The sequence below is a fragment of the Triticum aestivum genome, chromosome 4A (assembly GCF_018294505.1).
Source record: "Triticum aestivum cultivar Chinese Spring chromosome 4A, IWGSC CS RefSeq v2.1, whole genome shotgun sequence".
Taxonomy (NCBI): domain Eukaryota; kingdom Viridiplantae; phylum Streptophyta; class Magnoliopsida; order Poales; family Poaceae; genus Triticum; species Triticum aestivum.
Window position 1 is genome coordinate 357923631 of NC_057803.1, and position 8936 is coordinate 357932566.

Below are 8936 nucleotides of genomic sequence, written 5' to 3' on the forward strand. Positions count from 1 at the left end.
TATTTCCTTTAATTCCTTCACTGTCGGCCTCATAATAAGGATGAAATTCATTCCTTTTTCTTTTCTTTCCTTCTATGCTCATAACAGCAGAAGTTACTCCTTCATTAATTCGTTTCCTTAATTGAACTTTTTTTTAAAAATTGTTTAACTCGTATAAAACATATCTTCCTCATATTTGTTGAACAACATAATAGGCAGGTGGATTGGTTAGTGCGGGAGCTGGGTTCGATTCCCATGTGAAGCACTTTATTTTTTGCATGTTGGCGGGGCGCGTACGAAGAAAAAATGACGTACAAAAAAAGGGGTAACGCACAAAACAATTGATTGGACCAAAAAAAGATGGAGAAACAATCCTTCCTTTAATCTCTACTCCTAATGTCTCAGTTGGTAGGTCGCGTTCCGGATTTTATTTTCGTCCCACCTTATCCGGTCATTTTTGGTACCTGCTCCCACCTCCCGCTCAGCCGCGTGGAACCAAGAAAAACCCTCAGGGCCGAGTCCCGAACCCGCCCCCACACGCCAAAAACTCCTGTCGCACCCATCTGATACGGACAAATCGGCGACAATTAACCAGCGAAAAAAAACCGGTGAAAATTAACCAGCGAAAAAAATCTCTACTCCTAATGTCTCAGTTGGTAGGTCGCTTTCCGGGTTTTATTTTCGTTCCACCTTACCCGGTCTTTTTTGGCACCTGCTCCCACCTCCCGCTCAGCCGCGTGGAACCAAGAAAAACCCTCAGGGCCGAGTCCTCAACCCGCCCCCACACGCCAAAACCTCCTGTCGCACCCATCTGATACGGACAAATCGGCGACAATTAACCAGCGAAAAAAACCGGTGAAAATTAACCAGCGAAAAAAAATCCGATAACGAATCGCACGAGCGAGGCCTTCTGCCCTCGAGCGAGCAGTCGCACGCACCAGTCGCACACCAGATCCCTTCGCCGCCGCCCTCCATCCTTCGCCATCGCAGATCCATCCCGCCGCCGCCGCTCCATCCTCTCTTCCCTCCAAGCTTGTCGCCGGCGGCGAAGCGTACGACGCTCCATCCTTTCGCCTGCAGGAACCTATCACGCGCGCCGAGGCGAGGGCCTCGTGGACTCCGTCCGACGCCGCTTGGCCGACGACCCCACCGCTGGGCAGGAGGAGTGTTCCGCGCCGTGAGGAACCCGCCACGCGCGTCAAGGCGAGACGCCTCCTGGGCTCCGTCCGTTTCCAGAGCGAGCGCCCGCGAATACCTAGCTAGCCGCCGCCGTCGTGACTGTTCCAGCCACCGCCAAGGTAAGGTGCTTTCTCCATCTCAATTTCCTTCCTTCCCCATCAAGGTTAATTTGGATGCGTACTTAAGTGATTTTGGTGTTGCTCATCGGATTTGTATATGTACGTACGTGTGTCTTCGATCTACTTCGTTTGGATACGTTGTTAAGTAGTAATTCACATCTTCCCTTTTACAATACGTGCATGATCTTGTCTTGTGCTCTCGGGTTTATATATTTGCTTGCATAACATCTATCCTACTGCCTGAAATCAGCAGTCAATTTGTTCAGGAAAAGAAATCCACTTATTAGGAAGTAAAGTGAAGCAACCATATCGATCCATCAATTTGTTCATTGTATTTTGTTTGATGTGTGATGTGCTTGTGTGGTGAGAGGCGAGGAGTGGCTTCAGGTCCCTCTCCTTTTTGCCTGACTGAGCAAGAAGAGAAGAGAAACAGTAGGAGGAATTCAGAACTGTATGTCCTCAATTCAGATTTACCTTTGTTCAGTGACAAGTTCAGACCAAGTACATTACCCAGCCGGCACACAGGCCCCACTCACACATGATTAACTCACACGCACACCTGTACCCTGCGCCACTGAACACCACATATGGAGGAGGTGGCGCCAGTGTACAGCTAAGGCACGGCGTCATGCATGACATGGTTCTGTATTCTGTATACAGTGTGATACAAATAGTTCGAACATGCTCTGAGTGTTGAAAAATTCAAATTTGGTACCGCAATTTCTCTTGAACGATTTACTTTTGTGTTTTTATTTATCCTGTATTTATTTTTCGATGCTGATATTGCAGGGTTTAACGACTGCATCAATATTGTAGGAAGAAGTTGGAACTAGAAGCATCGGTAGAAATAGTAATGAAGGCAAGACCGACTTAGAAAAGCTTTTGTTTTTTTGTTTACTGTGTTCTTCTTACATAATTTAAGTTTTAGATCCAATGCATGAGCAGAAAATGCTAGGTTCTTAATACCTGTGAGACGATATGCAAGATAGTATATTTATTTATTTACTTAGGGAAGGAGAGAATATAATTTAGGTATAATGTACATGGTCATTTTACTTTTACTTTGACATATGCTTATGTTCCTTTTTTTGTAGCTAGATCAAACACGGCACAGATGCACATGCACCGCGCGCCTCACTGATGTGAGGATCCATTTCCTCAATCCCCTCTTAATCTCCAACATCTCCCCCTTTCAGTGTTGGCGTACTTGACCGGAAGTGAGTGCGCGGCGGAGCAAAGCTCAGCCTGGGTCTTCATCAATGCAAGACGGGGCAGGAGGGAGCGGGAAGTTTTTCAGCCGCATGAATGTGGAAGGCGCTTGACAAATCAGAGATGTATGAAGCTTCTGCCGAGGTAATTGATGAGAGAATCTCTCATGTTTTGTTCTTGATCCTCAAACAAAGCGACTGGTCAGCGTGTTTCTGTACTATGCCCAAATGCCCTTACATGTTTCATCTTTCATTTTTGTAGTCTTAATATATGGGTCTCATCTATTTTTGGTTGCAGATGTTTGAGAGGGGCAGCATAGACATAAGAGGGGTTCAATATTGTTAACTCACATCATCCAGACCAGGTTAGCACACATGCCATGCATATTCTACTACTTGATGTAGCCTTTCTCTTAGATGTAAGTAGTATTTTTACTGTGCTACTCTTTGATCTCGAGTAGTTTGTTCATGTATTGTTTAAGATGCCAAATAGAATTAAATGGAATATAAGTTTCAAAGTTTCATTATGACAGATGAAAAGTACACGAAGGTAAACTAATATGTCTCCTGCCACTCGTATAGTCGTGGTTGTCCTTGACTATAGTGTACTTAGGAGGAGGAGATGAACATGAAGAATGAGTTCGTAATGTGGTTGTCGTTGATTAATGGCACCCCCAGTAGCGGTGATAATGACCATGGGGAGGAGAGCACGAACATCAACAACCTCTTGGCCTTGTTGGCTTCTCCGACATCAATAACGACGACTAGCTCGCCATACAGTTGCTAGAGTGCTAAAGAATGGTCGAGAAGAACAATGGATTGTTGATGGAGCCAATCAACAAGGATGATAAGGACGGACGCAACAGTGAGAATAAGAAGGCGGAGCTCATCGCCGTCGGCCGCCAGCTCTGCAGGGAGAAGAAGAACGACAATGCGTTAACGACAATGCGTTAATTATAAAGAAGTCAACAATGCCACCTGGTGTGCAAAGGGTCCTAAGGTATATGTTATCCACCATTGGTATTGACCCATTAGAATATGTAAGCCCCCGATACAACATACGGGCAATTTATATACATCATAGCCCATAGCAACGTTGTCTGCACCATTGGAGTTGTATATATTAGAATTGAGTTATGATGGCATAATTTTTTCCGTCACAAGTTAAATGAGCATTGTGTAAAAGTCTAACTAAGTTTTCTTTCACATTCTTCTATAAATTGGAAGTCCAATATAGATTTCTCAATGTATCATTTTGGGATTATTTGACCATCGGACAATATTGCCATGCTGACCATTTCTCTTGTCTTTGCAATATCTATAGGATCTAATGTAAAAGTATAATGTGCTTCACAGATTTGTTATTTCTTTTGATTTTGCCTTGCTTGTTATTTATGCTTATAGCTTTATATGTGAGATTCTATTTGGCGACACCTTTTTCAATTGTTAGTTGAGGTGCTTCTGAGTTTATCAATCAGGTGAGGCATGTGGTGCCCTTTCGGAATGTCGTTTTCTTCTTCCTTGCATCTCAAATGCAAGCAACCATGCTTCTACCGAGGCTTAGAAGAAATGAAGATGTATGTTCCAGAACCTCTTTTATATTATTTCATCACAAAAATTTACTGCAATATTTGCTCTTTTTTGTAAATACACATGATAGACTTGAACGATCTTCTGTTATATTGCATGATGCCCAATTGATATGGTACGAGAAAAAAAAATTCTGATTGTAAGGTTTATCTTCATATAGCAACTTCCATGAAATATGTTGCAACTTCAGAAATCTAAAATGATGGTTTTAATATTAATGTCCGGGATGAGGCCATAGGTTTTTTTGATCCATATCTAATTTTCCAAAGGTTGAAGATGTCTTTACTGTCAAGTTTATAGTCATCAAATGGTCCTTCATTACCTGATTGCAGGCTGTTGTCAAGAATTTCACCCCACCCATTGCATTGGATATCACCTCTGGCTGCAGCAATAGTGTGTCAATCTAGTTCACGTGAATTGAGCTACGCAATGTCCTATTATTACTCTGTTACTCAAAGAGTTGGTATCCCTAAATAGTAAGAACAGAGAAGATTCTTAGTGAGTTATTACACGTATTTTATTCTGATCTCCTATAAAAATCTTTTGTGGTTTAGGCACAACCCATATTATGGTTCTTTTATACCAATTAAGTTCACTATTCAACGAAATTCCTTTTCACTGAAATAAGAACCACGTAATGCTTACAATTGATCTGGTCAGCTAGATAACTAAATGAGTTAAAATTATGTGTACTATCTTTTGACATATGTAATGTGGGGTAGAAGACCAGTGTCTCTCGCTAGGGATTTCTGGAGGCAACATCCCTCTGATTATATGCACTTAACTATTTTGCTTCTGGCTTCCTGCTATTGTATTTTACGTTGTCTGCAGATGCAAATTCTTTTACAACTAATTAGTCTCGGATAATACTTCAACCCAGACATCAACGGAGCAAAGAACTTGATTAAAAGGTACATTCCTGATTACCAATGCCTAGCTATTTTTCGATCTTGACTAACACAAAGGGTGCAATATGTAGGTTCAAGGAGCTCTGATGCTTTCTATGACCAAAGAATTCATTCAAGCCGGATTTTCTTTCAAGATAACAATAATGCCTAGGAGCATCCCTATCCATTGAACAATACCGGAGAGATAGAGCGCCACTGCCTTACACTTTTCAATATCCCTAGCTTTATTTTCATTATTGTGATAATTGTGGTATTTAAAAATTTAGAATGCCTTGTGCAATTATCTGTGGATTTTGCAACCCATGTAATCTCCTATTAGACTGGATATGATCAAAATAATTCAGCTTTTCATCATTGGTTGTCATCAAGTAGAGCTTATTTTGTGGATGTATGCATTGGTTTATGTTTCCAGGCTTTTAGTTTTTCCCTTATAATATTCAGTTGATTCCCGTGAGGGGCGGCGACCCATGCTGGACGTGTGATGAGGGGAGTGTTGTTGATGCGGTATGGGAGATGTCTCGTGGAGAGAGGGGAGGGTGAAAAAGTGGTGGATCGCAAATGTTTGGATGTGCTCGATCTAACGATTGGTATGCATGCTTCAACAATAGTACTTACTTATGTTATGTGAGGAATAATGTAAGATGCAGTGAAACATGGTGGGCATGGCTTCATGACAGACCTGGCGGACAGATATCAAGGGTGATGTTGAGGCCGGCGGTGAAATAAATGGCCAAATGGGGCTCCTCAATGCAAGTGAGAAGGCTGATTGATTCCCGTGGAGCAATGCAATGTTGCATCAGAATGTATTGGGTTCCATTTTCGGGTAGAGAAGAAGTGATTAAGGCATGTGCACGATTTATTTGTTCATTCATTTAATCCTTCCTTATTTCACTCAACTTAGATTCATTAACTTTTGCACTTGATCATGATTGATGGATTGAGAAATTTAGTGACATTAATTGCAATGAGGACTATCATATATCCATAAAACTCAGATTTTTTTTCAGTAGAACATGATCATGATGAGCCAGTAAGATTTTTGATTTTTTTAAAATGCCAGTGGCAACGCGGTGGGGATAAGGGATGTGTGATGTGCTTGTGTGGTGAGAGGGGAGGAGTGGCTTTTCCTTTTTGTGGGAGGTTGTTCATATTTGTCTATTCTATTTTTAAATTCAAGATACATACAACTATTTATCATCATTATAATCGAGATAATAAATATTTATTTATTCCAGTATGTGTTGAGTTATTTTGTTTTTGATTTTAATATGCTCTCATGGAATGGTAAAAAATTGGTTCATCCAATTTACAAGTGGAGTACTCTATGTTTGCACGTTCTTACATTTTTCATGTGAAACCTTCATGCTAACTGTATGAAGTACTCATGCAGGATGGTTACAAGTCAATGAAGATTTTTTTTACTATAATTGCTCAAGTACTGTGTGAAGGAAGCTGAAGACAATATTCCTGATATTTTAGGAGATGCAAGTGAAGTGGAATAATGAAAATATATTGCACCAAGTACATTTTTTGATTGTTACTGTAAATTTTTTCTATACATGTGAAATTGGAAGTGCATTATGCTTATTTATGCAATCAGAAAAAAATTTAAAAGGCCCGTGACAACGCACGGGCATTGTACTAGTATTAGGTAGAGATAGAGATAAAAGAAGAAAATATTAGATTTCAATTTCCGTTAAGGAAGGGCATGGAACACTTTCCAAGAAATAAAATTAAGTTACCATATGAATCTATTATGAGGACTACTTACGAATTTAATACCAAAGATGACAATACCTAGATCTATGCAATATGCCTAGCTAGGGGCGTTAAACAATAACGCTTGTTGGGAGGCAGACCAATTTTATTTTGTGTTTTTGTTTTTGCTTCTGTTCTTGAATAAATACACAATATTACTTCTGTAGTAATTGTGTTTTAGTGTTTTAGTTATTGTTTGTGCCAAGTAAGACCTTTGGGATGGTCCATGGTGACAGTTGATTTGATTTTGCTGAAAAACAGAAACTTCTGCGACCAGTAACATAATTGATCTGAGCTGCTGGAACGTGATAAATTCTTGAATTTTGTACACAAGACTGATATACAAATTTCCTAGATTGTCCTAATGTTTCAGAATTTTTGGAGTTACAGAAGTATACAAAGTTTCTAGATTACTACAGACTGTTTTGTTTTTGACAGATTCTATTTTTTATGTGTTGTTTGCTTATTTTGATGAATCTATGGATAGTACGGAGGGGGGGGGCGTATGAACCATGGATAGATATAACACCAATATAAATTTAGAATGAGTTCACAACAGTACCTAAAGTGGTGATTTATTTTATTATACTAAAGGATCTCACGAGTTTTGTGTTGTGAAGTTTTCAAGTTTTGGGTAAAGATTTGATGGACTATGGAATAAGGAGTGGCAAGAGCCTAAACTTGGGGATGACCAAGGCACCCCAAGGTAATATTCAAGGATAACCAAGCATCTAATTAAGCTTGGGGAGGCCCTGGATGGCATCCCCTCTTTTGTCTTCAATTCATCAGTAAATTTACTTGAGGCTATATTTTTATTCACCACATGATATGTGTTTTGCTTAGAGTGTCTTGTATTATATGAGTCTTTGCTTTTTAGTTTTCCACAATCATCCTTGTTGTACTCACCTTTTGAGAGGTACACACATTAATTGTGAATTTATTAGAATATTCTATGAACTTTACTTATATCTTTTGAGCTAGGCAGTTGCTCAAGTACTTCACTTATATCTTTTTATATCACGACGGTGGTTTTATTTTGTAGAAATTGATGAAATCTCATGCTTCACTTATATTATTTTGAGAGTCTTAAAATAGTATGAAAATTTGCTTAGGTTATGAATTTGGTCCTAATATGATGGGCATCCAGGAGGGATATAATAAAAACTTTCATAAAGAGCATTGAATATATGAGAAGTTTGATTCCTTGCATTTTTTTGAGATATAAAGATGGTGATACTAGAGTCATGCTAGAGAGTAATTGTGGATTGGTAGAAATACTTGTGTTAAAGTTTGTGATTCCCGAAGCATGCACGTATGGTCTATCGTTATGCGATGAAGTTAGAGCATGATTTATTATTGATTATCATCCTTTGTGTGGAGGTCGGGAGCGCGCGATGGTTAACTCCTACCAACCTCTCCCTCAGGCTAGCAATGGATGGTTAACTCCTACCAACCTCTCCCCTAAGAGCATGTATATTAGTACTTTGTTTCGTTGGCTAATAAACTTTTGCAATAAGTATGTGAGTTCTTTATGACTAATGTTGTGTCCATGGATTATACGAACTCTCCCCCTTCCACCATTGCTATGTTGGAAATATGCCCTAGAGGCAATAATAAATTGGTTATTATTATATTTCCTTGTTCATGATAATCGTTTATTATCCATGCTAGAATTGTATTGATAGGAAACTCAGATACATGTGTGGATACATAGACAACACCATGTCCCTAGTAAGCCTCTAGTTGACTAGCTCGTTGATCAATAGATGGTTACGGTTTCCTGACCATGAACATTGGATGTCGTTGATAACGGGATCACATCATTAGGAGAATGATGTGATGGACAAGACCCAATCCTAAGCCTGGCACAAGATCATGTAGTTCGTATGCTAAAGCTTTTCTAATGTCAAGTATCATTTCCTTAGACCATGAGATTGTGCAACTCCCGGATACCGTAGGAGTGTTTTGGGTGTGCCAAACATCACAACGTAACTGGGTGGCTATAAAGGTACACTACAGGTATCTCCGAAAGTGTCTGTTGGGTTGGCACGAATCGAGACTGGGATTTGTCACTCCGTGTAAACGGAGAGGTATCTCTGGGCCCACTCGGTAGGACATCATCATAATGTGCACAATGTGATCAAGGAGTTGATCACAGGATGATGTGTTACGGAACGAGTAAACAGACTTGCTGG

General features: G+C 40.0%; 1 long non-coding RNA gene across 4 annotated transcripts; it reads left to right on the plus strand.

Moving 5' to 3' along the window:
- The first annotated feature begins 895 nt into the window (after window positions 1-895).
- LOC123086098 (uncharacterized) lies at window positions 896-5813 on the plus strand. Of its 4 annotated transcripts, none has more exons than XR_006440434.1 (6): window positions 896-1277; window positions 2474-2630; window positions 2784-4062; window positions 4408-4986; window positions 5055-5570; window positions 5661-5813. It is a non-coding gene; the product is annotated as an uncharacterized lncRNA (long non-coding RNA). The 4 variants fall into 4 exon arrangements; XR_006440435.1 differs by having other exon boundaries at window positions 2784-2850; window positions 3019-4986; XR_006440436.1 differs by having other exon boundaries at window positions 2784-2850; window positions 3068-4986.
- The last annotated feature ends 3123 nt before the right edge of the window (window positions 5814-8936 follow it).